The 23,996-nt window shown below is 45.2% G+C and overlaps 1 long non-coding RNA gene across 1 annotated transcript in view; it reads right to left on the reverse strand.

The window, feature by feature from the left end:
* Window positions 1–8,342: 8,342 nt before the first annotated feature.
* LOC137335505 (uncharacterized) overlaps window positions 8,343–23,996 on the reverse strand; it is an 80,793-nt gene continuing 65,139 nt past the window's right edge. The window contains exons 3-4 of the long non-coding RNA XR_010966441.1: window positions 9,491–9,632; window positions 8,343–9,225 (exon numbers count right to left, since the gene is read on the reverse strand). This is a non-coding gene — a long non-coding RNA (uncharacterized lncRNA). The remainder of the gene's footprint in view (window positions 9,226–9,490; window positions 9,633–23,996) is intronic.

The raw sequence follows: 23,996 nt of genomic DNA on the forward strand, positions 1-23,996 counted from the left end.
TGCAGGGAGAATGTTTCCCCTGGCTGGGGAATTTAGAACCAGGGGTCACAGTCTCAGAATAGGGGGTAGGCCATTTAGGGGTGAGATGAGGAGAAATTTCTTCACTCAGAGGGTGGTGAATCTTTGGAATTCTCTACCCCAGACGGCTGTGGAGGCTCAGTCATTGAGTACATTCAAAACAGAGATCGATAGATTTCTAGATATGAAAGACATCAAGGGATATGGAGATAGTGCAGGAAAATGGTGTTGAGGTAGAAGATCAGCCATGATCTTGTTGAATGGCGGAGCAGGCTCGAGCGGCCGGATGGCCTACTCCTGCTCCTATTTCTTATGTTCTTACGTTCTTACAATGGCAGCCATTCTTACCCTTGCTCCTTAGCATTTGCGAAACTGCTCTATAGAGCAGCCTCACCTGAACTAAGGAGCTTGGGAATGAACCATGACTCTAGAATGGAAGATGTGGAAACTGGTTTCAAACTAACTGCTAAAAAGTACGCCTGTCTGAACATTGGGTAACAATGATTTATAGCTCAAGTTGAGTCTCTGCCTGTCACAGGACGCTACTGAACGCCGAATGTTCATTGCATTTTACTAGAATGATACCAGAATTGAGAGGATATAATTATCAGGAAAGACTGAACAGGCTGGGGCTCTTCTCTCTAGAAAAGAGAAGGTTGAAGGGTGACCTGATAGAGTTCTTTAAAATTATGAAGAGGTTTGACAGGGTAGACATAGAATCAAATGTCTTTATATTTAAGTAAGAGTCTGTTTTTGCATTAACTTACCTCTGTATCTAATGATATGGAGAAGTCACAAATTGTGAATTTATGCGGTTGCAATTTTAATATAAGAATACAGACAGCAGTGGTTAGTCAAGGGTTAATGAAGGCCGGAGCTTTGAGCTGGACAGGGTGGTCCTGGACTTCAGAGTGGGTCTTTGAAACATTGTTAAAATGGCTTGTTGCCTTAACACCATGTAACTGAAGAAAGAATCTTTCGGTATCAGTGTGAGACTTTATGCAGTGTGTCACTGATGTGACGTCTGTAAGATTGCAGTTTAAATATTCGTATCATACCCCACCCCCATTGATCAATGTGGATCGGAACATGGTTGAATGGAATCCATGAGGTTAAATCTGGAGGAAGTCTTGAACAACTGGTCTCCACTCCTAGTCCCAATTCTGCTGGCACGTCAACACATGGCATCTCATCATTGGAATATAGTGACAAGAGTAGGCCATTCAGCCCCTTGAGCCTGTTCCACCATTCAATTAGATCATGGCTGATCTCTATCTTAACTGCATCTACCCACCTTGGCTCCATATCCCTTAATATCCTTGCCTAACAAAAATCTATCAATCTCAGTTTTAAAATTTTCAATTGACCCCCCAGCCTCAACAGCTTTTTGAGGGAGAGATTTCCAGATTTTCACTACCCTTTGTGTGAAGAAGTGCTTCCTGACATCACCCCTGAACGACCTAGCACTAATTTTAAGGTCATGCCCCCTTGATCTGGACTCTCCCACCAGAGGAAATGGTTTCTCTCTATCTACCCTATCGAATCCATTGATCATTTTAAACACCATGAAAGCTCCAACCTACCCGCACAGGGCAACTGTTAACCAAAGACGATCGAGCACAGACACAGTGAGCTAAAGCAGCATTACATGCTTCCCCTAGCTGGAATCAATTGCAGAACCCTGACCACTCATTTAAAACTCACTGACGGTCATTTTGATTTTCTGCACTAGTGTAAAACAGGTGATAGCGAATCAGCAGTCCGATTTCCATTGACCTCAATGGAAATAAAAATGGGGAGAGATGTAATAGGGGCTGCCAATTCACTGTCGCCCGTTTTACACTGTCACACAAAGTCACAGTTACCCCCGCTCACTCCTACAATCTACAGCACCTTACACCTCATGTACTGTATGATATGTGACACGTTGTAAACAAATTGGCATTGCCCATATTTATTTTAGAGTTATTCCCTCTTTACTTATCTAACATGACTGTTAATTGTTAATGTTTTTAAAAAAACTTATTTCTCCTGTTAATCTGATGTCATTGTAAATGTTGTGATCAAGGAGGTTAATCTTCGGAGTACAGACGAGAGTGGGGGGAGGGGGTTGGGGGAGGCTACAAACTCTTCTGTCTCCACCCCTGCCTCAGCTCATCTACTGCTGAAACCCTCATCCATGCCTTTGTTACCTCTAGACTTGACTATTCCAGTGCTCTCCTGGCCAGCCTCCCATCTTCCACCCTCCATAAACCTGAGCTCATCCAAAACTCTGCTGCCCGTATCCTAACTTGCACCAAATCCCGTTCACTCATCAACCCTGTGCTCGCTGACCTCTGGGAACACCTTGAGTTTAAAATTCTCATCCTTGTTTTCAAATCCATCCATGGCCTTCCCCCTCCCTATCTCTGTAGCCTCGTCCAGCCCTACAATCCTCCGAGACCTCTGCGCTCCTCCAATTCTTGCCTCTTGCACATTCCTGATTTTAATCATTCCACCATTCGCTGCCGTGCCTTCAGCTGCCTAGGCCCTAAACTCTGGAATTCCCTCCCTAAACCTCTCTGCCTCTCTCTCCTCCTTTAAGGCACTCCTTAAAACCTACCTCTTAGACCAAGCTTTTGGTCACCTATCCTAATATCTCCTTATGTGGCTCGGTGTCAAATTTTGTTTAAAAATCGCTCCTGTGAAGTACCTTGGGACATTTTACTACATTAAAGGCACTGTACAAATGCAAGTTGCTGTTGTGATCTCTGAAAAGGACATTGCTGATTTGTCATTTTGTTGTACAGTATTTATCTGAACCTTGTCTGGCTTTTTATGTATCTGTGCACGTTTCAAATTGTAGATAAATATTGTCATTAATCTTAAAATTTCAGATCTGAGGAGACTAAGAAAGAAAGAGTTGATGTGAATCCCAGTACGCAATTTACTGCAAATTAGATTAACTGATGAAACTGGGCCACCTTCCCTGTGAAAGGACACATCATATGAAGCATAGAGTTCGTGTGTTTGAGAAGGAAATGGTCTTCACACAGGAAGTGATAAAAAAATAAGTGTAACGGAATTATTATTAGTTATAAAGATAGTCAGTGAATTTTTAACAACCTTCAGACCTCAAGGCATGGCCCCATTCCTCATCTCAAGCTATGTGCCCATCTTGATCTCAAGCTATATAGAAAGAAAGAACTTGCATTTCTATAGCACCTGTCATGACATCAGGATATAGATAGCTTTTCGGCAACCAAAGGTATTAAGGGATATGGGCCAAAGGCAGGTATATGGAGTTAGATCACAGATCAGCCATGATCTTATCAAATGGCAGAGCAGGCACGAGGGGCTGAATGGCCTACTCCTGTTCCTATGTTCCTATGTCCCAAAGTGCTTCACAGCCAATGAAGTACTTTTGAAGTGTAGTCACTGTTGTAATGTAGGTAATGCAACAGCTATAGCCCCATTCCTCAGCTCAATCCAGGGTCCCATCTCTCACTTCAAGCCACAGCCTCACCTTCTTCACCTTAAATGGACATTGCTTAAATTGGAATGGGGTTGGTAGTGGTGGACCATGTGGTCAGTGCTGGGTCCATTTTTGATCTTGATAGATTAGATGATTTGGACTTGGGCATAGGAAGCACAATCTTGAAATTTTCTGGATGATACAAAAGCGTTGGATTTGGTAAATAGTGAGGGGAAGACTGTAAAAGACTTCAGGAATATGTAGACAGGTTAGTGGAATGGGCAGACAGGTTAGTGGAATGGGCAGACAGGTTAGTGGAATGGGCAGACAGGTGGCAAACGCAATTCAATGTGGATAAGTGTGAGGTAATACATTTTGAGAAAAGAAAAACTAGGAATGGTAGAATACACTTAATGGAAAGACTGTGAATGGTGTGGATGGACAAAGAGACCCAGGAGCTCGAACATAATTCCCTGAAAGTATGAGTGCAGGTAGATAAAATCATAAAAAGGTCAACAGCATTTTGGGTTTTATAAATAGGGGCATAGAGTACAAAAGTAAAGAAGTAGTGACGAAAGCTGTGGATAGAGCAGGTCAGAGGCTAGGTATTCTGTAGTGAGTGGCGCACCTCCTTCACCACCTACAAGGCACAAGTCAGGAGTGTGATGGAATACTCTCCACTTGCCTGGATGAGTGTAGCTCCAACAACACTCAAGAAGCTCGACATCATCCAGGACAAAGCAGTCCATTTGATTGACAGCCCATTCACCACTTTAAACATCCATTCCCTTCACCACCGGCGCACCGTGGCTGCAGTGTGTACCATCCACAGGATGCACTGCAGCAACTCGCCAAGGCTTCTTCAAGAGCATCTCCCAAACCCGTGACCTCCTCTACCTAGAAGGACAAGATGTGGAGATGCCGGTGATGGACTGGGGTTGACAATTGTAAACAATTTTACAACACCAAGTTATAGTCCAACAATTTTATTTGAAAATCACAAGCTTTCGGAGGCTTCCTCCTTCCTCAGGTGAATGTGGAAATGAAATCCTCGAAGGTTCGAAAGCTTGTGATTTTCAAATAAAATTGTTGGACTATAACTTGGTGTTGTAAAATTGATTACAATAGAAGGACAAGGGCAGCAGGTGCATGGGAACACCATCATCTCCATGTTCCCCATCAAGTCACACACTATCCTGACTTGCACATATATCACAGTTCCTTCATTGTCGCTGGGTCAAAATCCTGGAACTCCATCTCTAACAGCACTGTGGAAGCACCTTCACCACACGGGCTGCAGCGGTTCAAAGAGAAGGCGGCTCACCACCACCTCCCCAAGGGCAGCTCGGGATGGGCAATAAATGCCGGCCTTGTCAGCAATGCTGACATCCCGAGATTGAATTTTTAAAAATACACAAAACATTGGTTAGGCCACAGCTAAAGTGCTGTATGCTGTTCCCATTCTGCTCCCCCCCACCCCCCGCAATTATAGAAAAATCATGTAAACCATAATGTGCAGCGTAGATTCTCCAGGACGATGCCACAGATGTGAAACTATAGTTATGAGGAGAGACCTCAGATACTGGGACTATTTCAGCTGGAGCAGAGAAGGCTAAAAGTGCAAATAGAGGTTTTGAAAATTATGAAACATTTTGATAGAATGAATAGAGAATTATTTCCATTGGTTGGGAAGTTAGTTATGAGTCATAGAGTCATAGAGCATGGATAGAGGCCCTTCGGCCCATCGTGTCCGCGCCGGTGAGTAAATTGATGAGTAGTCATCAATTTAAAATAGTCATTAATAGAGTGAGGAGTGAGGTTAGGAGAATTTGTTTTTTCAAGGCAGAGGGTTGTTGGGGCTTGGAATACTTTGCCACAGGGAATGGTTGAGGCAAAGACCATTGAATCGTTCAAGGGATGTTAATATTGCTTAGACCCATAAAATCATAGAAGTTTATAGCTTAGAATGAGGCAATTCAGACCATCATGTTTCTACTGTTTCTTTTGCTAAAGCAGGCTAAGACTAATCCTATTGTCCCACGCTTTCCCCATTGCCCTGTATATTTGTCTACTTCAAATATTTATTCATTTTCCCTTGAATGATACAATGGTCTTTGCCTCAACCATTCCCTGTGGCAAATCACGGCCCTATCCCTCAGCTAAAGTCATGGCCCCATCCTTCGCCTCACGTCAAGAAAAGGGTTGAAGTCCTACGCACAGGGTTTCAGGAGCTAGGGAGGAAGTTAAAGAGCAGGACCTCAAAGATAGTAATCTCTGGATTACTCCCAGTGCCATGTGCTAGTGAGCATAGGAATAGTAGGTTAAAACAGGTTAATGCGTTGCTGGAGAAATGGTGCAGGAGGGAGGGCTTCAGATTCCTGGGGCATTGGGATCAAGTGGACAGGTTGCACCTCAACAGAGCTGAGACTAATGTCCTTGCAAGGAGGTTAACTAGTGCTGTGGGGGAGGGTTTAAACTAATTTGGCAGCGGGCGGGGCATCAGGATGAAGCATTAGAGAGGAGAAACAAGGTACACAGAGCACTGGGAGAGACAAACAGCATTAGAATAAAGAATAGTTCAGAAATAGGATGGATCAGACAGGGGGGAAATGTGAGGCAGACTAAGATGAGTTTGGAGTGCATCACCCTGCCCTCTCCTTTTTTTACTTCCCTATCTTTCCTGAATATGTTTTAGCCAGGAATATTAAGTACCCAATCCTCCCCTTGTTAGAGTCAGGTCTCCTTTATTACCACTATATCATAGTCCCATGTGGCGACTTCAGCCTGCAGCTCACTAACCTTATTAACCACGCTCCGAACAGATAACATGAAACTCGGAAATGTAGTAAACAGTGAGGAGGATAGTAACAGACTTCAGGAGGACATAGACAGACTGGTGAAATGGGCAGACACAAGGCAAATGAAATTAACGCAGAGAAGTGTGAAGTGATTCATTTTGGTAGGAAGAATGAGGAGTGGCAATATAAACTAAATGGTACAATTTAAAAGGGGGTGCAGGAATAGAGAGACCCGGGGTGTATGTACACAAGTCTTTGAAGATGCAAGACAAGTCGAGAAGGCTGTTAAAAAGGCACATGGGATCGTGGGCTTTATTAATAGAGGCATAGAATACAAAAGCAAGGACGTTATGATAAACCTTTATAAAACACGGTTAGGCCCCAGTTGGAGTATTGTATCCAATTCTGGGTACCATACTTTAGGAAGGCTGTCAAGGCCTTAGGGAGGGTGCAGAAGAGATTTACTAGAATGGCACCAGGGATGAAACACTTCAGTTACGTGGAGAGACTAGAAAATCTAGGGTTGTTCTCCTTAGAGCAGAGAAGATTAAAGGGAGATTTGATAGAGGTGTTCAAAATCATAAAGAGTTTTTATAGAGTAAATAAGGAAAAACTGTTTCCAGTGGCAGAAGGGTCGGTAACCAGAGGACATACATTTAAGGTGATTGGCAAAAGAACCTGAGGCGATATGCAGAATTTTTAAGCAGCGAGTTGTTATGATCTGGAATGCACTGCCTGAAAGGGTAATAGAAGCAGATTCAATAATAACTTTCAAAAGGGAATTGGATAAATACTTGAAAAGGTAAAATTTGCAAGACTATGGGAAAAGAGCAGGGGAGTGGGACTAATTGAATAACTCTTTCAAAGAGCCGGCACGGACAAGACGGGCTGAATGGCCTCCTTCAGTGCTGTATCATTGTATGATTCTATGATTCTTCCCTCACCTCAAGTCATGGCCCCATTCCTGACACAGCCTTTATCGTGCATCCAATCTGACTTTGAACATAGCAACTGATGTGAAGATGATATCACATACAAGGGATGCGTTAATACTTTCCAGATTCATTTGGAAAGCAGCTGATTTTAATTGTGCGAGTGTGTAATACCTTCCCTCGCATTGGCACACATCAAGTCATCCTCCACACCTCGGAGGCCTGCAGCCTTCCCAAAGGCTGTCACTGCTAACTTCCCTCAGTCACAAAGGAGTACATTATCTGTCAGAACCATTGCACTGCGGCACACTCAGCGCAAGGTGTCAGCGGCTCCTATTCTGCGGCTTCTGAAAAGCTGTTGATCATTTTTAAAGACTCGCACGGCCCCGGCAACCCAGATACATTTAAGGGCACTGGGCCAAAAAGTTATTAACTTGCAAATCCATCATCTGAAACTTGCTCGCATTTGGGAACGTTAAACCTCTACACTTGCTCCAGATCTAGCTGTACTGTGTCAGAAGGTAATAAACAGTGGCTTATCTACTGCAGTTGATAGGTTTTGGGACGATTCTGGAGCAGAAGGGAGCAGTCTTCATACAGCCTGAGTCCCATTCTCCCATTTAAGAAAGCTGGTCTTAACCATACATATATCACAAGCGTATTTTATTACATGGCTTTTAGATATGACTGGCAATGGAATGTAGCGTAGGAGATTAGAAAGGACACCAATGTGTTCTCATCACAGTGTCCCTACTTTTAACTCATTCGTCCCCAGGATCTCATAACTGGGACACTCCTTCACCCCCTCAGTTATTCCCTTCTCCCACAATCTGTAGGTTTTTAGAACCCAACTATGATAATAGTTGATGGCAGGAGTTCTGTAAGCCAGCTACTGTCACTGCCATTCCAAGGAGCTTTTAACCCTGGAGCCTGCGATTGTGTCATTCTACAACTGACTGTAATAAAGGTGGTACTGCACCTTTAACTCTTTATCTACCAAATTATTACACTTTATAATTCATAGTGGCATCTGTGGGCCCCACAATCAACAGTAAATATCATTTAAATTCTAGATCGCTAAGCAACACGCACCAAAAATAGGTGAAGGGTCTGTTGACTGTTAAAGAACCAAAAACTTGCATTTATTTAGTGCTTTTCACAACCTCAGGATGTCCCAAAACATTTTACCGCCAATGAAGTACTTTTTAAGTGTAGTCACTGTTGCAATGTAAGAAACACACACAGCAAGATCCCACAATCAGCAATGAGATAATGACCAGAAAATCTGTTTTATTGATGTTGGTCGAGGGATAAGAAATGGCCAGGACACCAGGGAGAACACCTCTGCTCTTCTTCAAATAGTGCCATGGGAGCTTTTACATCCACCTGAGAGGGCTAGATTATGTACTCAAGTCCCTGGAGTAGGACTTGAACCCACAACCTTCTGGCTGAGAGGCAAGAGTGCTACCAACTGAGCCACAGCTGACCCTTAAGCCATTATATGGTCCACCTTTGTTCTGCCACACTGCCCCCAGAAACGTGTCCCCACCCCATAACATGACCCTGCTGACTGTACCAGGAGCCCACAAACAGTGTTCAAAGTCCCAAAGGTAAATGAGTTAGCAGTTGCATCATTCCGCTCTCCCAGAGTGACCGCAACATACAGGAGGGTTTGCCGCAGCCAATAGAACAGGCCAAGGGCACCATCGTTGCCGGTGTACAATCTGGAAGCACCCGGATACACGGCAACCACAGTGACTACGTAATATTTTGGAAATAACATTTGTACTTAAACAAGGTGGCCATTTTGTGTACGGTAATATCGCACAAAAAGCAATGAGATGATCACCAATTCCTTTGGTGGTGTTGGTTGGGGGAAGAATGTTGGCTTGGACAACCTGAGAACTCCCTGCTCTTCTTCAAAGTGCCATGGGATCTTTAAAACAAAAGAAAAACACTGCGCATCTGGAAATCTGAAATAAAAGCCCAGAATGCTGGAAACACTCAGCAGCTCAAGCAGCACCTGTGGAGAGAAAAACAGAGTTAATGTTTCAGGTTGAAGACCTTTCATCATAACTGGAAGATGTTAGTGATTTTGAGCAAGTACAGGGCAGGGAAAGAACAAAAGGGAAAAGTCTGTGAGAGGGTTGAGGGCAGGAGTGATTAAATAGCAAAAGGGATGATAACGAGACAAGTAAAGAAACAAAAGATGGGTCAAGAGGAGGTGTAAATGGTTACAGAATGTCCATGGGAAAATAGGAGCGGTGGTTAAGATCTTTAATGTTCACCTGAATCATGAGGGCAAGCAGATTGGGACTCAGTCTACCTGAATGATGGCACGTCTAACAACACAGCATTGACTCAGTGCTTGACTGGAGTGTCGATCTGGATTATATGTTGAAGTCCTGGAGTGGGCCTTAAAACCATAACCTGTTTATTCAAAGGTATGAAGGTCATCAATGTTTTACCTGAGGAAGGAGGAAGTCTCCGAAAGCTTGTAGATTTCAAATAAAAATTGTTGGACTATAACTTGGTGTTGTAAAATTGTTTACAATTGTCAACCCCAGTCCATCACCGGCATCTCCACATCAATGTTTGTCAGTCTGAGAGATATACCAGATTGCCCAGTGAGGAAATAAGCTGAAAAATGCATTGACCACATATCACAAGGACACAAATTGAAACCTGAAATATCTGATTCCTTGAATCCTATATTTCTCAAGCCAGAAATGATGAAACCAGAGCATTTTCAACACCAGCAGCAGTCAAAGAGTAGGGTGGGTTGTTTTGGGTTTGAATGGAGTTGAGTCTGGTGAAGTTGGGTCTGGTTGGATCTGGACAGATCCAGTCAGATTAGATTGGCATAAATTAGATTCAAGCACAATAATTTTGTCTATCAAATGTTATTCAAATTTCACTCAGTTTCTGAGGGAGTAATTTGTAAGTTCAGCACACTGTTGATTACTAATGTGATTAGCATAAGTCTTTAGGCTTTTTTTTAATGCTTTGGGGTTTTAGTCAAGCTCCGGACATGTATCTTGGGGTCTTCTCATATATACTAGGGCACATGTATACGTTCACCTTCAACTATACTGCAAAGGGAAGTGGATGTATAACCTTCTCTGTGGCACCAAGGATCAAATGGACACATCTCCCTCCTCAGCTACTCATAGACAACTCAGCTTGACAATTCTACCGCGGGGGCGAGGGAGAGAAAAAGACATGCAATAAATCAACCCTGAACCAGACTAGCAAAGAAAAAAGTTTCACACTGACCACCAGACCACAAATGAAAGAGGGATGGAATCAGAAAACAGGCACACACTATTAGATTACCAGATAGAGAGACTGGAACATAGGTTAAAGGTACCCTCTTTGAATGGGACTTGAACGCACCAAGTTCTGTTCATCTATCACCCCTGGCTCCCGGTCCAACAACACCTCAATTTTAAAATTCTCAGCCTTGTTTTCAAATCCTTCCATGGCCTCACCCCTCCCTATCTCTGTAACCTCCTCCAGCCCTACAACCCTCCGCGATCTCTGCACTCCACCAATAGCAGATTATTATGCATCCCCAATTTTCTTTCCTTCACCATTGGCGGCCGTGCCTTCAGCTGTCTAGGCCCTAAGCTCTGGAATTCCCTCCCTAAACCTCTCCACCTCCCTTCCTCTCTCTCCTCCTTTAAGACGCTCCCTAAAACCTACATCTTTGACCAAGCTTTTGGCCACTTGTCCTAATATCTCTGTTTGTGTCTCGGTGTCAAATTTTGTTTGATAACGCTCTTGTGAAGCGCTTTGGGATGTTTTACTACGTTAAAGGCGCGAGTTGTTGTTGTTGTTGTCGGCACTGGTGTTGTTGTTGGTGTTGCTGTTTTGGTTGGTGTTGGTGGTGTTGGTGATGATGGTGATGGTGTAGGTGGTGACAGTGTTGGTGATGGTGATGATGGTGTTGGTGTTGGTGATGACAGTGTTGGCGTTGGTGATGACAGTGTTGGTGTTGGTGATGATGGTGTTGACATTGGTGATGACAGTGTTGGTGTTGGTGATGATGGTGTTGGTGATGACGGTGTTGACATTGGTGATGATGGTGTTGACATTGGTGATGACAGTGTTGGTGTTGGTGATGATGGTGTTGACATTGGTGATGACAGTGTTGGTGTTGGTGATGATGGTGTTGGTGATGACGGTGTTGACATTGGTGATGACGGTGTTGGCGTTGGTGATGACGGTGTTGGTGTTGGTGATGACGGTGTTGGTGATGATGGTGTTGGTGATGACGGTGTTGACATTGGTGATGACGGTGTTGGCGTTGGTGATGACGGTGTTGGTGATGATGGTGTTGGCGTTGGTGATGACGGTGTTGGCGTTGGTGATGACAGTGTTGGTGTTGGTGATGATGGTGTTGGTGATGACGGTGTTGACATTGGTGATGACGGTGTTGGCGTTGGTGATGACGGTGTTGGTGATGATGGTGTTGGCGTTGGTGATGACGGTGTTGGCGTTGGTGATGACGGTGTTGGTGATGATGGTGTTGGCGTTGGTGATGACGGTGTTGGCGTTGGTGATGACGGTGTTGGTGATGACGGTGTTGGCGTTGGTGATGACGGTGTTGGCGTTGGTAATGATGGTGTTGGCGTTGGTGATGACAGTGCTTCATGCAGAGACGGCAACCATTTTCTGGTCACCTACTGCAACAGCAGAGCACAGGTTGATGACCAGCCAATCAGCCCCAAGGTTTTGAGGTTGGTTTGATGTTGTCCTTTTGATTCAATGTGAGATTCATGAATTTACTCACCCCTTCCAGTTTAGTACAACAGTTATGTTTGAATAACCTTCGGCCACCCCTGGTCACAGACTAGTACGGTTCAAACTAATGGGACTGATTTTAATGCCCGGCGGGTTTTGGGCAGGCGGGGGATGGGGAGGGGGAACGGGTGCAAAAGGCTTGCACTGGCCTCAATTTGAGGCCCGGGGTGTTTTGACTCTCGGGCCTCCTCTACCTGCTGCTGATCAGCCGCCTGCCCAACACCAGCAGATAGCGCCAACTGGCAGGTGGGTGAATGAGGAATTCCAGGCAGCTGGAGGTCATCGATCAGGACCAAGGGACGTTTCGCTGGCAGGCTGGTAAATCACGGGGTGGGAGTTTGGGAGGATTCCACAAGAGGCAGGAACCCTCACAACATTCAAGAAGCATTTGGATGAGCACTTGAAATGCCATAGCATACAAGGCTACGGACCAAATGCTGGAATATGGGATTAGAGTAGACAGGGCTTGATGGCCGGCGCGGACACGATGGGCCGAAGGGCCTCTATCCGTGCTGTATAACTCTATGACTCTATGAATGGCAGGGGCGGGGGGTGGCGGTGGGCACAGGAGGAAGGCCGTGACTTTCATTGCTCCTCCTGGCCCCCACAAAGGAAAGTTATTCACTTCCCTTGGAGGGCCTCGTCTGTCTACAGACCAGCTGAGTATTACTTCCATCTATCTGAACTCAATGCTATTATTTTAACACTCTTTCAGAGGTGAAAGAGCAGTGCGATAACTGACTGCACCGCTCAATCCCAGAGGTGAAAGGGCAACGTGATAAAAGGCAAGGTACGGGTAAAGGGGGAAATAGTTGGGTAGAGGGGGAGATAGTTATGTAAAGGGGGAGATAATTGGGTAAAGGGGGATCATTGGGTAAAGGGAGAGATGGTTGGGTAAATGTGGGAGAGAGCTCAGTAAATAGAGAAATAATTGGGTAGAGGGGAAATGGTTTGGTAAATGGGGGGATAGTTGGAAAAAGGGGGAGATAGTTGGGTAAAGGGGGAGATAGTTGGGTAAAAGGAAGATAGTTGGTAAAGGGAGATAGTTGGGTAAAGGAGGAGATAGTTGGGTAAAGGAGGAGATAGTTGGTAAAGGGGGCAATAGTTGGATAAAGGGGGAGATAGTTGGGTAAAGGAGGAGATAGTTGGTAAAGGGGGAGATAGTTGGGTAAAAGGGAGATAGTTGGGTAAATGGGGAGATAGTTGGGTAAAAGGGAGATAGTTGGGTAAAGGGGGAGATAGTTGGGTAAAGGGGAGATAGTTGGGTAAAGGGGGAGATAGTTGGGTAAAGAGGGAGATAGTTGGGTAAAGGGGAGATAGTTGGGTAAAGGGGGAGATAGTTGGGTTAAAGGGAGATAGTTGGGTAAAGGGGGAGATAGTTGGGTAGAAGGGAGATAGTTGGGTAAAGGGGGAGCTAGTTGGGTAAAGAGGGAGATAGTTGGGTAAAGGGGAGATAGTTGGGTAAAGGGGGAGATAGTTGGGTAAAAGGGAGATAGTTGGGTAAAGGGGGAGATAGTTGGGTAAAGGGGAGATAGTTGGGTAAAAGGGAGATAGTTGGTAAAGGGGGAGATAGTTGGGTAAAGAGGGAGATAGTTGGGTAAAGGGGAGATAGTTGGGTAAAGGGGGAGATAGTTGGGTAAAAGGGAGATAGTTGGGTAAAGGGGGAGATAGTTGGGTAAAGGGGAGATAGTTGGGTAAAAGGGAGATAGTTGGTAAAGGGGAAGATAGTTGAGTAAAAGGGGAGATAGTTGGGTAAAGAGGGAGATAGTTGGGTAAAGGGGGAGATAGTTGGGTAAAGAGGGAGATAGTTGGGTAAAGGGGAGATAGTTGGGTAAAAGGGAGATAGTTGGGTAAAGGGGGAGATAGTTGGGTAAAAGGGGAAGTAGTTGGGTAAAGGGAGTGATATTTGGGTAAAGGGGGCAATAGTTGGGTAAAGGGGGTGATATTTGGGTAATAAGGAGATAGTTGGGTACAGGGGGAGATAGTTATTTAAAAGGAGAGAAGGTTGGGTAAAGGGGAGGGAGTTGGATAGATGGGGAGATAGGTAAAGGGGGAGATAAGTAAAGGGGGAGATAGATATGTAAATGGTGGAGATAGTTTGATAAATGAGGAGAGAGCAAAGTAAATGGGGAGATAGGCAAGGGCGGAGATATTTGGGTAAAGGGGGAGGTTGTTGAGTAAAGGGGAAGACTGTTGGGTAAGGGGTGAGATAGTTGGGTAAAGGGGGAGATATAATCATAGAATCATAGAACGATACAACACAGAAGGAGGCCATACGGCTCATCATGCCTCTGCTGGCTCTTTGAAAGATCTATTCAATTACTCCTACTCCCCTGCTCTTTTCTCATAGTGCTGCAAATTTTTCCACTTCAAGTATTTATCCTGTTTATATCGGGCGGACGGAGATAAAATCGGCCCTTGGTGAATCTGGAACACTGCTGCAAGTTAAATCCTGAGAGTATGAAAAGGGGACACAGGTTCAAACTGGCAAAAGGCACATTTAGGACTGAAGTCAGAAGAGTGTTCACTTGAGTACAGATGATTAAGCGGTGATCTAATTGAGGTGTTTAAGATGATTAAAGGATTTAATAGGGTAGATAGAGAGAAACTATTTCCTCTGGTGGGAGAGTCCAGAACAAGGGGGCATAACCTTAAAATTAGAGCCAGGCCCTTCAAGGCTGATGTCAGGAAACACTTCTTCACACAAAGGATAGCAGAAATCTGGAACTCTCTTCCCCAAAAAGCTGTTAAGGCTGGGGGTCAATTGAAAATTTCAAAACTGAGAGTGATAGATTTTTGTTAGGCAAGGATATTGACAGTTATGGAACCAAGGTGGGTTGATGGAATTAAGGTACAGATCAGCCACAATCTAATTGAATGGCGAAACAAGCTCGAGGGGTAGAATGGCCTGCTCCTGTTCCTAAAATAATGGAGGCAAAAATCATTATCCAAACAGCTGGATTAATGAGCCAAGATGTCCTTTCTTGTCCGTCTCTATCTTGTGATCTTGTGACCTGCCTCCGCTGCTTCTTGCTACGATTAGCGTTGTGCTTAGACGCGTGCAGAACTTCTAGGGTAGCTGATGTTTACAATTAGGAAAGAGGGCGGGAGCTTTCTCTGAACATTAAAAACATTATTTATGGAAAAGAGATGGAAGGAAGGAAGACAGCAGTGTCCCACCAGAGGATCAGAGCACCAGCTGTGGAATGGTGCACTGTAATAATCTCAGCTCAGTGATATCCCTGGAAATACATTCCAACTCCACCATTTGTTGTGTCCAGCAACGTAGTCACTTTCAAAACACACAGCCAGTCTAAACCCTTGTGTCTCTTTGGGATTTACAAGTCTTGGTATCATCTTGTGAGCTGACCAGTAAGGCAGCCAAAGCAAATCTCACTTTGTAGCCTGTACCACACAAATATGGTCCCTGAGCTGATTCTCTGTTTGGAATTGGAATCTGCTCCTGATTTGACTACGCCTCTCTCTGGGGTCTGTTTTGGGCAGGGACCTGTTGAGAAGTAGGCGTTCTAGATGTGCACTGGATTGTTTGTTGGTTTCTGCCTGCAGCATCCCAATTCTGCCCAATATCCATCCCAGGTACCACCAACTCTCTCTCCTAACCACTGCTTCGAACAATGCTCAGCATTCACCTGCACACGTATAGATATTAAGGAAATAATGGTGCTAAGATGATACGATTGCAAACATGATAAACAGATGCAGCTCTCCTCCACTAAGCCCACTCCACTCCAATAAATCCACTCCACTCCAATAAATCCACTCCACTCCAATAAATCCACTCCACTCCACTAAACCACTCCACTCCAATAAATCCACTCCACTCAACCATTCCACTCCACTCCACTAAACCACTCCACTCCAATAAATCCACTCCACTCAACCATTCCATTCCACTCCACTAAATCCACTCCACTCCACTAAACCACTCCACTCCAACAAACCCACTCCACTCCAATAAATCCACTCCACTCCAATAAATCCACTCCACTCCACTAAATCCACTCCACTCCATTAAATCCACTCCACTCCAATAAATCCACTCCACTCCACTAAATCCACTCCACTCCACTAAACCACTCCACTCCATTAAATCCACTCCACTCCAATAAATCCACTCCATTCAACCATTACACTCCACTCCAATAAATCCACTCCACTCAACCATTCCACTCCACTCCACTCCACTCAACCATTCCACTCCACTCCACTCCACTCAACCATTCCACTCCACTCCACTCCACTCAACCATTCCACTCCACTCCAATAAATCCACTCCACTCCACTAAATCCACTCCACTCCAAGAAATCCACTCCACTCCAATAAATCCACTCCACTCCACTAAATCCACTCCACTCCACTCAACCATTCCACTCCACTCCAATAAATCCACTCCACTCCACTAAATCCACTCCACTCCACTAAATCCACTCCACTCCACTCAACCATTCCACTCCACTCCAATAAATCCACTCCACTCCACTAAATCCACTCCAATAAATCCACTCCACTCCAATAAATCCACTCCACTCCACTAAATCCACTCCAATAAATCCACTCCACTCCACTAAATCCACTCCACTAAATCCACTCCACTCCACTCCAAGAAATCCACTCCACTCCAATAAATCCACTCCACTCCACTAAATCCACTCCACTCCAATAAATCCACTCCACTCCACTAAATCCACTCCACTCCACTCAACCATTCCACTCCACTCCAATAAATCCACTCCACTCCAATAAATCCACTCCACTCCACTAAATCCACTCCAATAAATCCACTCCACTCCAATAAATCCACTCCACTCCAATAAATACACTCCACTTCACTAAATCCACTCCACTCCAATAAATCCACTCCACTCAACCATTCCACTCCACTCCGCTAAATCCACTCCATTCCACTAAATCCACTCCACTCCAATAAATCCACTCTACTCAAACATTCCACTTCACTCCAATAAATCCACTCCACTCCCATAAATCCACTCCACTCCACTAAATCCACTCTACTCCCATAAATCCACTCCACTCCACTAAATCCACTCCACTCCACTAAATCCACTCCACTCCAATAAATCCACTCCACTCCAATAAATCCACTCCACTCCACTCCACTAAATCCACTACACTCCCAGAAATCTACTCCACTCCAATAAATCCACTCCACTCCACTAAATCCACTCCACTCCACTAAATCCACTCCACTCCACTAAATCCACTCCACTCCACTAAATCCACTCCACTCCAATAAATCCACTCCACTCCACTAAATCCACTACACTCCCAGAAATCTACTCCACTCCAATAAATCCACTCCACTCCACTAAATCCACTCCACTCCACTAAATCCACTCCACTCCACTAAATCCACTCTACTCCCATAAATCCACTCCACTCCACTAAATCCACTCCACTCCACTAAATCCACTCCACTCCACTAAATCCACTCCACTCCACTAAATCCACTCCACTCCACTAAATCCACTCCACTCCAATAAATCCACTCCACTCCACTAAATCCACTCCACTCCCATAAATCCACTCCGCTCCAATAAATCCACTCCACTCCACTAAAACCATTTCACTCCATCCATTCCATTCCACTTAATCCACTCCAATTTGCGCATAGCAAAGTCCCACAAACAGCAATGAGGTGAATGACTAGTTTTTTTGCTGATATTGGTTGAGATAAATACTTGACTCAGTTGATCGCACCATCCTCCTCCAAATCTCTCCTCCATTGTCCAGTTGGGTGGGACTGCGCTCGCCTGGTTCCATTCCTATCTAATCACCTGCAATGGCTTCTCTTCCTGCTCCTGCACTGTTACCTCTGGAGTCCCTCAAGGATCTATCCTTGACCCCCTCCTATTTCTCATCTACATGCTGCCCCTCGGCAACATCATCCGAAAACACAACATCAGATTCCACATGTATGCTGACGACACTCAGCTCTACCTCACCACCACCACTCTCAACCCCTCCACTGTCTCTGATTTGTCACCCTGCTTGTCCAAGTGGATGAGCAGCAATTTCCTCCAATTAAATATTGGGAAGTCCGAAGCCATTGTCTTCAGTCCCCGCCACAAACTCCATTCCCTCGCCACCGACTCCATCCCTCTCCCTGGCCACTGTCTGAGGCTGAACCAGACTTTTCGCAACCTGGCGTCCTATTTGACCCTGAGATGAGCTTCCAACCACATATCCACTCCGTTACCAAGACCGCCTACTTCCACCTCCGTAATATCACCCATCTCCGCTCCTGCCTCAGCCCATCGGCTGGTGAAACCCTCATTTAGCCTTTGTTACCTTTAGACTCCAGTGATCTCCTGGCTGTCCTCCCATCTTCCTCCTCCAGAAACTTCAGCTCATTCACAATTCTGCTGTCGGTATCCTAACTCGCACCAAGTCCCGTTCACACATCACCCCTGTGCTCGCTGGCCTACATTGGTTCCCGGTGCAGGAACACCTCGATTTTAAAATGATCATCTTTGTGTTCAAATCCCTCCATGGCCTTGCCCCTGCCTATCTCTGTAACCTCCTCCAGCCCTACAATCCTCCAAGATCTCTGTGCTCCTCCAATTCTGGCCTCTTTCGCATCCCCATTTTAATCGCTCCACCATTGGCGGCTGTGCCTTCAGTTGCCTAGGCCCTAAGCTCTGGAATTCCCTCCCTAAACCTCTCCACCTCTACTCCTTTAACACGCTCCTTAAATCTACCTCACCGATTCTAATACCTCTTTATGTGGCTTGGTGTCCAATTTTGTTTGATGACGCTTCTGTGAAGTGCCTTGGGATGTTTTACTACCTTAAAGGCGCTATATAAATGCATGCTGTTGTTGTTGCCAGGATATCAGAACTCCCCAGCTCTTTTTTGAATAGTGCCATGGGATCTTTAACATCCACCTGAACAGGCAAACAGGGGCCTCAGTTTAACATCTCATCTGAAAGATGGCACCTGCCTTAGTGCTGCATTGAAGTGTCAGCTTAGATTACGTGCTTTACGCACTGGAGTTGGGCTTGGACCTGCAACCTTCTGACTTAGAAGTCAAGAGTACTACCACTGAGGCACATATGCGACAGATCCAATTGGTTCAAAATGTATTTAAAATATGGAACTTGTGGTTAAAGCATAGTGATGTGATCCTGTGACTAAAGTTTTGTATTGTCCCATCAGACATGAACTCCGTGAGAGTACACAGCTTCAGTCTATGGCACTCTAAAGGGGCGGCATTGTAGACAGGCAGTTGGTCTGGATATGGTATCTCAATCCTGTCACACACTCAGATTACCTGCAACCCCCGCCCCCCCCCCCCCCGCTGTTTCCTGCCAATCATCCTGAGTGGAAACTCTCTAATCTCATGCCTTTATTTGTATCTGTCAGGCCCGCATCTGTAGTAGACCTGTCCCTGCTGTGAGGGGAAAGGACACAGAGCCACCCTGACAAACTTCAAGTTACAAATTGGCCTCGACATAAACTAGAAGTAACTCAACGATGGTCTCAGATGAAGCTTATTACACAGCCCATGGCCGCAGCCTGTATGTACAGTCCGTGGAGGACATTTCCTCCATCAGTAGCTGTATCAAAACTCTAAACCGTTTATACAGAATACATTCATGATTTTTCTACACCCGATACAGAAAGCACTCTCGCCTCGGAGTCAGAAGGTCGTGGGTTCAAGTCCCACTCCAGAGACGTGAGCACAAAATCCAGGCTGACACTCCAATACAGTACTGAGGGAGTGCTGCACTGTCGGAGGTGCCATCTTTCGGATGAGACATTAAATCATGGCCCCATCTGCCCTTTCAGGTGGACTTAAAGATCTCATTTCAAAGAAAAGCGGGAGAGTTCTCCCCAGTGTCCTGGCCAATATTTATCCCTCAACCAACACCACAAAAAAATTGATTATCTAGTCATTATCACAAGTTTGTCAAACCTTGCTGTGCTCAAAATGGCTGCTGTGTTTTCTACATTACAACAGTGACTACGCTCCAAAAGTACTTCATTGGTGGTAAAGCGCTTTGAGACGTCCTGAGGTTGTGAAAGACGCTATATAAATGCAAGTTCTTTCTTTCTTTCTTCTTTCACAATTGATTAACGCATTAATCATGACTACGGTAGTGCCGTGGTTATGTTACCAGACTAGTAATCCAAAGAAAGTGTTTCAAATCCCACTCAAGGTAGTTTGAGAATTTGTTTTAAGATCTGGAAATAAAAAGCTGATATCGGTAAAGGTGATACTTTTTTCCAGTAACGAGAGGCCCCAGCGAGTGGAGAAAATGTAATGAGAAGGCCTGTTTTAATAGACCATCATCTCGGTGGGGAGAATGGTATTCTGTAAGTATAGTGCAACAAGACCAGGACATGAACCCAAGCTCATATCTGCAACACTTTTGAATCTGGGATTCCAGCCAAGCCTGCAGTCTAATCTGCACAGTGGCATGATATTCAGTGCTCCTGAGTGCAATCGAGCATCAACTGAATCAGAGTCAACAGACGTTCAGATTAAAGGAGCTGAACAGTTGAAGTCACTTTGACTTAATTGCACGGTATCAGAAGAGATACGAGTGCATAGGATCTGGTCGCTAAGGCCAGTGGCACTGGAGCTGGACATGGCCCCGGGGGACTGGAGAAATCTGGCTCTGGTGCCCACCTCCATTTACAGACCAACCTAAAGGAGCCTCGCTGAGAAAGAGCCATGGCTGTAGTTAAAGACTACAATCTTCCACCTACTCAGGACAGGATGGGACTAGGCTTTCCCTTCCCCCCTCTGGAGTGGGCCCGAGATAAACTCTAGGAGTGACTGAGCTCATAAAGGCACAGAGGTTTCTTTACTTCGTTTTCTAATTTGCGGGTGTTTTTAGTACTGTCTTGTTATTAATTGTTGTTGGGATATGTACTAAAATAAATATTTTTTTCTTTCACCTAACAGTACATTTTAGGGTAAATAAACTGATCCTACACTCTCCTGGTAAAGACAGCATGATTTGAAGAATGGGCCCTTCAGTGTTGTAACCCTATCTCAAATGGCACTACAGTGTTGTAACCCTATTTCAAATGGGCCCTTCAGTGTTGTAATCCTGTCTCAAATGGGCCCTTCAGTGTTGTAATCCTATCTCAAATGGGCCCTTCAGTGTTGTAACCCTATCTTAAATGGGCCCTACAGTGTTGAAACCCTATCTCAAATGGGCTCTACAGTGTTGTAATCCTATCTCAAATGGGCCCTTCAGTGTTGTAACCCTATCTCAAATGGGCCCTTCAGTGTTGTAACCCTATCTCAAATGGGCCCTTCAGTGTTGAAACCCTATCTCAAATGGGCCCTTCAGTGTTGAAACCCTATCTCAAATGGGCCCTTCAGTGTTGAAACCCTATCTCAAATGGGCCCTTCAGTGTTGTAATCCTATCTCAAATGGGCCCTTCAGTGTTGTAACCCTATCTTAAATGGGCCCTACAGTGTTGAAACCCTATCTCAAATGGGCTCTACAGTGTTGTAATCCTATCTCAAATGGGCCCTTCAGTGTTGTAACCCTATCTCAAATGGGCCCTACGGTGTTGCAGCCCAAAATGAATGGGCCCTTTGTGGACGTGGATGTGTATATAGAATGTGCAGGCCTTGGCCCACCTACATGACAGTGAATGGCAACAACCGCCTCTACAAGCACTGGGTCAGCATGGAGCCAGTTGCAGAGTTGGGCTATCTGCCGGAAGGATGTCTGCAGCCAACATTCACCATAGCGATAGCACTGCCAGTGGCTGTCAAAGTTAACCCGAGCTCAATCTTTTTTTGTCTTCACCCTCTTCCAGGCTACCAACGGGAACCCCTTCATTAACTATCAATATGCTGCATGTGTCTGATACTCATGTATCAAACAGATGACTGATGCATAGTTCAGCAGCATTTTCTCACCTGCCGCACAGAATAGCAATAGCAAAGAAAGGAAATAAAGAAAGAACTTGCATTTATATCACACCTTTCATGTCCTCAGGATGTCCCAAAGCGCTTTACAGCCAATGAAGTTCTTTTTCAGTGTAGTCACTGTTGTAATGTAGGAAACATGGCAGCCAATTTGCACACAGCAAAGTCCCACAAACAGCAATGTGATAATGACCAGATAATCTGTTTTAGTGATGTTGGTTGAGGGATAAATATTGGCCAGGACACCAGGGAGAACTCCCCTGCTCTTCTTCAAAATAGTGCCATGGGATCTTTTACAACCACCTGAGAGGGCCTCGATTTAACATCTCATCCAAAAGACAGCATCTACCAACAGTGCAGCACTCCCTCAGGGAGTGTATGCCTGGATTATATTCTCAAATCTCTAGAGTGGGAATAGAACCCACAACCTTCATGGTTTAGAGGTGAGAGTGCTACCACTGAGCCACTGCACCACTGCTGTCACCTTAACAACAGCAACATGACATGGCTACCCAATTTCATAGCACAGCTGCACTTTCCATTGATGACAGTCATACTGCATCAGTAAGTGACCATGCATCATGCAGCTAGGTTGTATTACAATGATTTTATGTGTGAAGCTCTATCAAGATGAAAGTGTACCAAGGCTGTCAGTTATAAGTTGCAGCTGGAATTTGTGCCCTGCTGGAGTATGGACATACACGGTAAGCAATGAATGAGCTGTAAGATTGTGTAGGTGTTTGGCATGGGCAGCAGTAAATGTGGAGCAGGGAGCACCGTGTGACCTGCAGCCTTGGCCAGCCTACCTGGTAAGCGGCATTGTTGGGACGTCTTAACTGGGCAGCTTTCTTAAGGTGTGCCACCTTCTTCTACATCTTTTCAAAAGTCCTGCTGGCACTCTACATAGTGTTGAACCCAGCTGCCATTTCCTGCACTGCTGTCCTCACTAGTGCCAAATAATGCAACTTGCCTTCCACCCACTCCATTAGCTATCAAACCGGGGGTGAGGGGGTGTCAGCTGCTGCCAGAAGAGGGTGCATAGATTCTACTTCCTGCCTCCACATATGTTTTTCCAGCCACTTTTTGGTCTATGGAAATGCTGACAGGTATTTAAAAATATTTACTGCTTTTGTAAAGGTTGCAACAATTTTTACCCCCATAGGCAGCCACTTACCTTTGACCCGGAGGGAAATGAACAAATGTAATGCTCACTGCCCCCCCAATCCCTGTGCTTTAGGATGAGCGAAGAAAAATATACCCTATCGTATTTCCCAAGGCACTGCTGATAGACTTACTGTTGTTTTCTCATTCTATAATACTGAGCGATTGATAATGATTCAGTGACATTAACTATGGAAAGAACAGTAGTGGGGAATCATTGCAGTGTAGCTCCTGTGCAATAATTAAGACGTTTCCTGAAGGCTGTGTGTGTGTGTGTGTGTGTATGTGATCATGTGACTGACTAGAAGGATCTGTTGGAATCGATAGCGGCCTACTGAGTGATCGCTGTGGACACTCGGTCCAATAAAGCCCACCACAACAGAAGTGGAGACCCCAAAAGGTAAGTACTAAAGTTACCTTTGTGAGGCCAGCAGGAGCAGCAGTGCTTCTCCGAGCCTCGCAAGGAAAGTTTGGGTCCTCAGTTGCTTGGACTCTTCCCTTCACCTCCAGTCAAACACTCCCGCCCCTGAGTGCCGGCGGGTGGTGTCCGGCCTGTCCGAATCAGGCGTGGCTAGCTGGTCCATGAAGATCGGGCGGGAAGGTGACCAGCGGAATGTTAATGCAAACCAGTTGCTAAAATGGCCCGCACAGCAACTCTCCAGGTGGGAGGTCCAGCTCCTCTTCCCTGCTTTCCACCCAGTGATTTAACACCCCGCTAAGATTAAACGTAAGAGATTTAGGACAAAGAGCAGGTGAAGCTTTTTTTACACAGAGGGTTGTGAAGCAGTGGAATGCATGTCCGGAGTTAGTGATTGAAGTGGAGACGATGGGGTGGAAATTGCTTAAGGCCTGTTTTCGGATCCATAACCACTGGATCGCCAACAGCGTG

Source organism: Heptranchias perlo, chromosome 19 (assembly GCF_035084215.1).
Source record: "Heptranchias perlo isolate sHepPer1 chromosome 19, sHepPer1.hap1, whole genome shotgun sequence".
Taxonomy (NCBI): Eukaryota; Metazoa; Chordata; class Chondrichthyes; order Hexanchiformes; family Hexanchidae; genus Heptranchias; species Heptranchias perlo.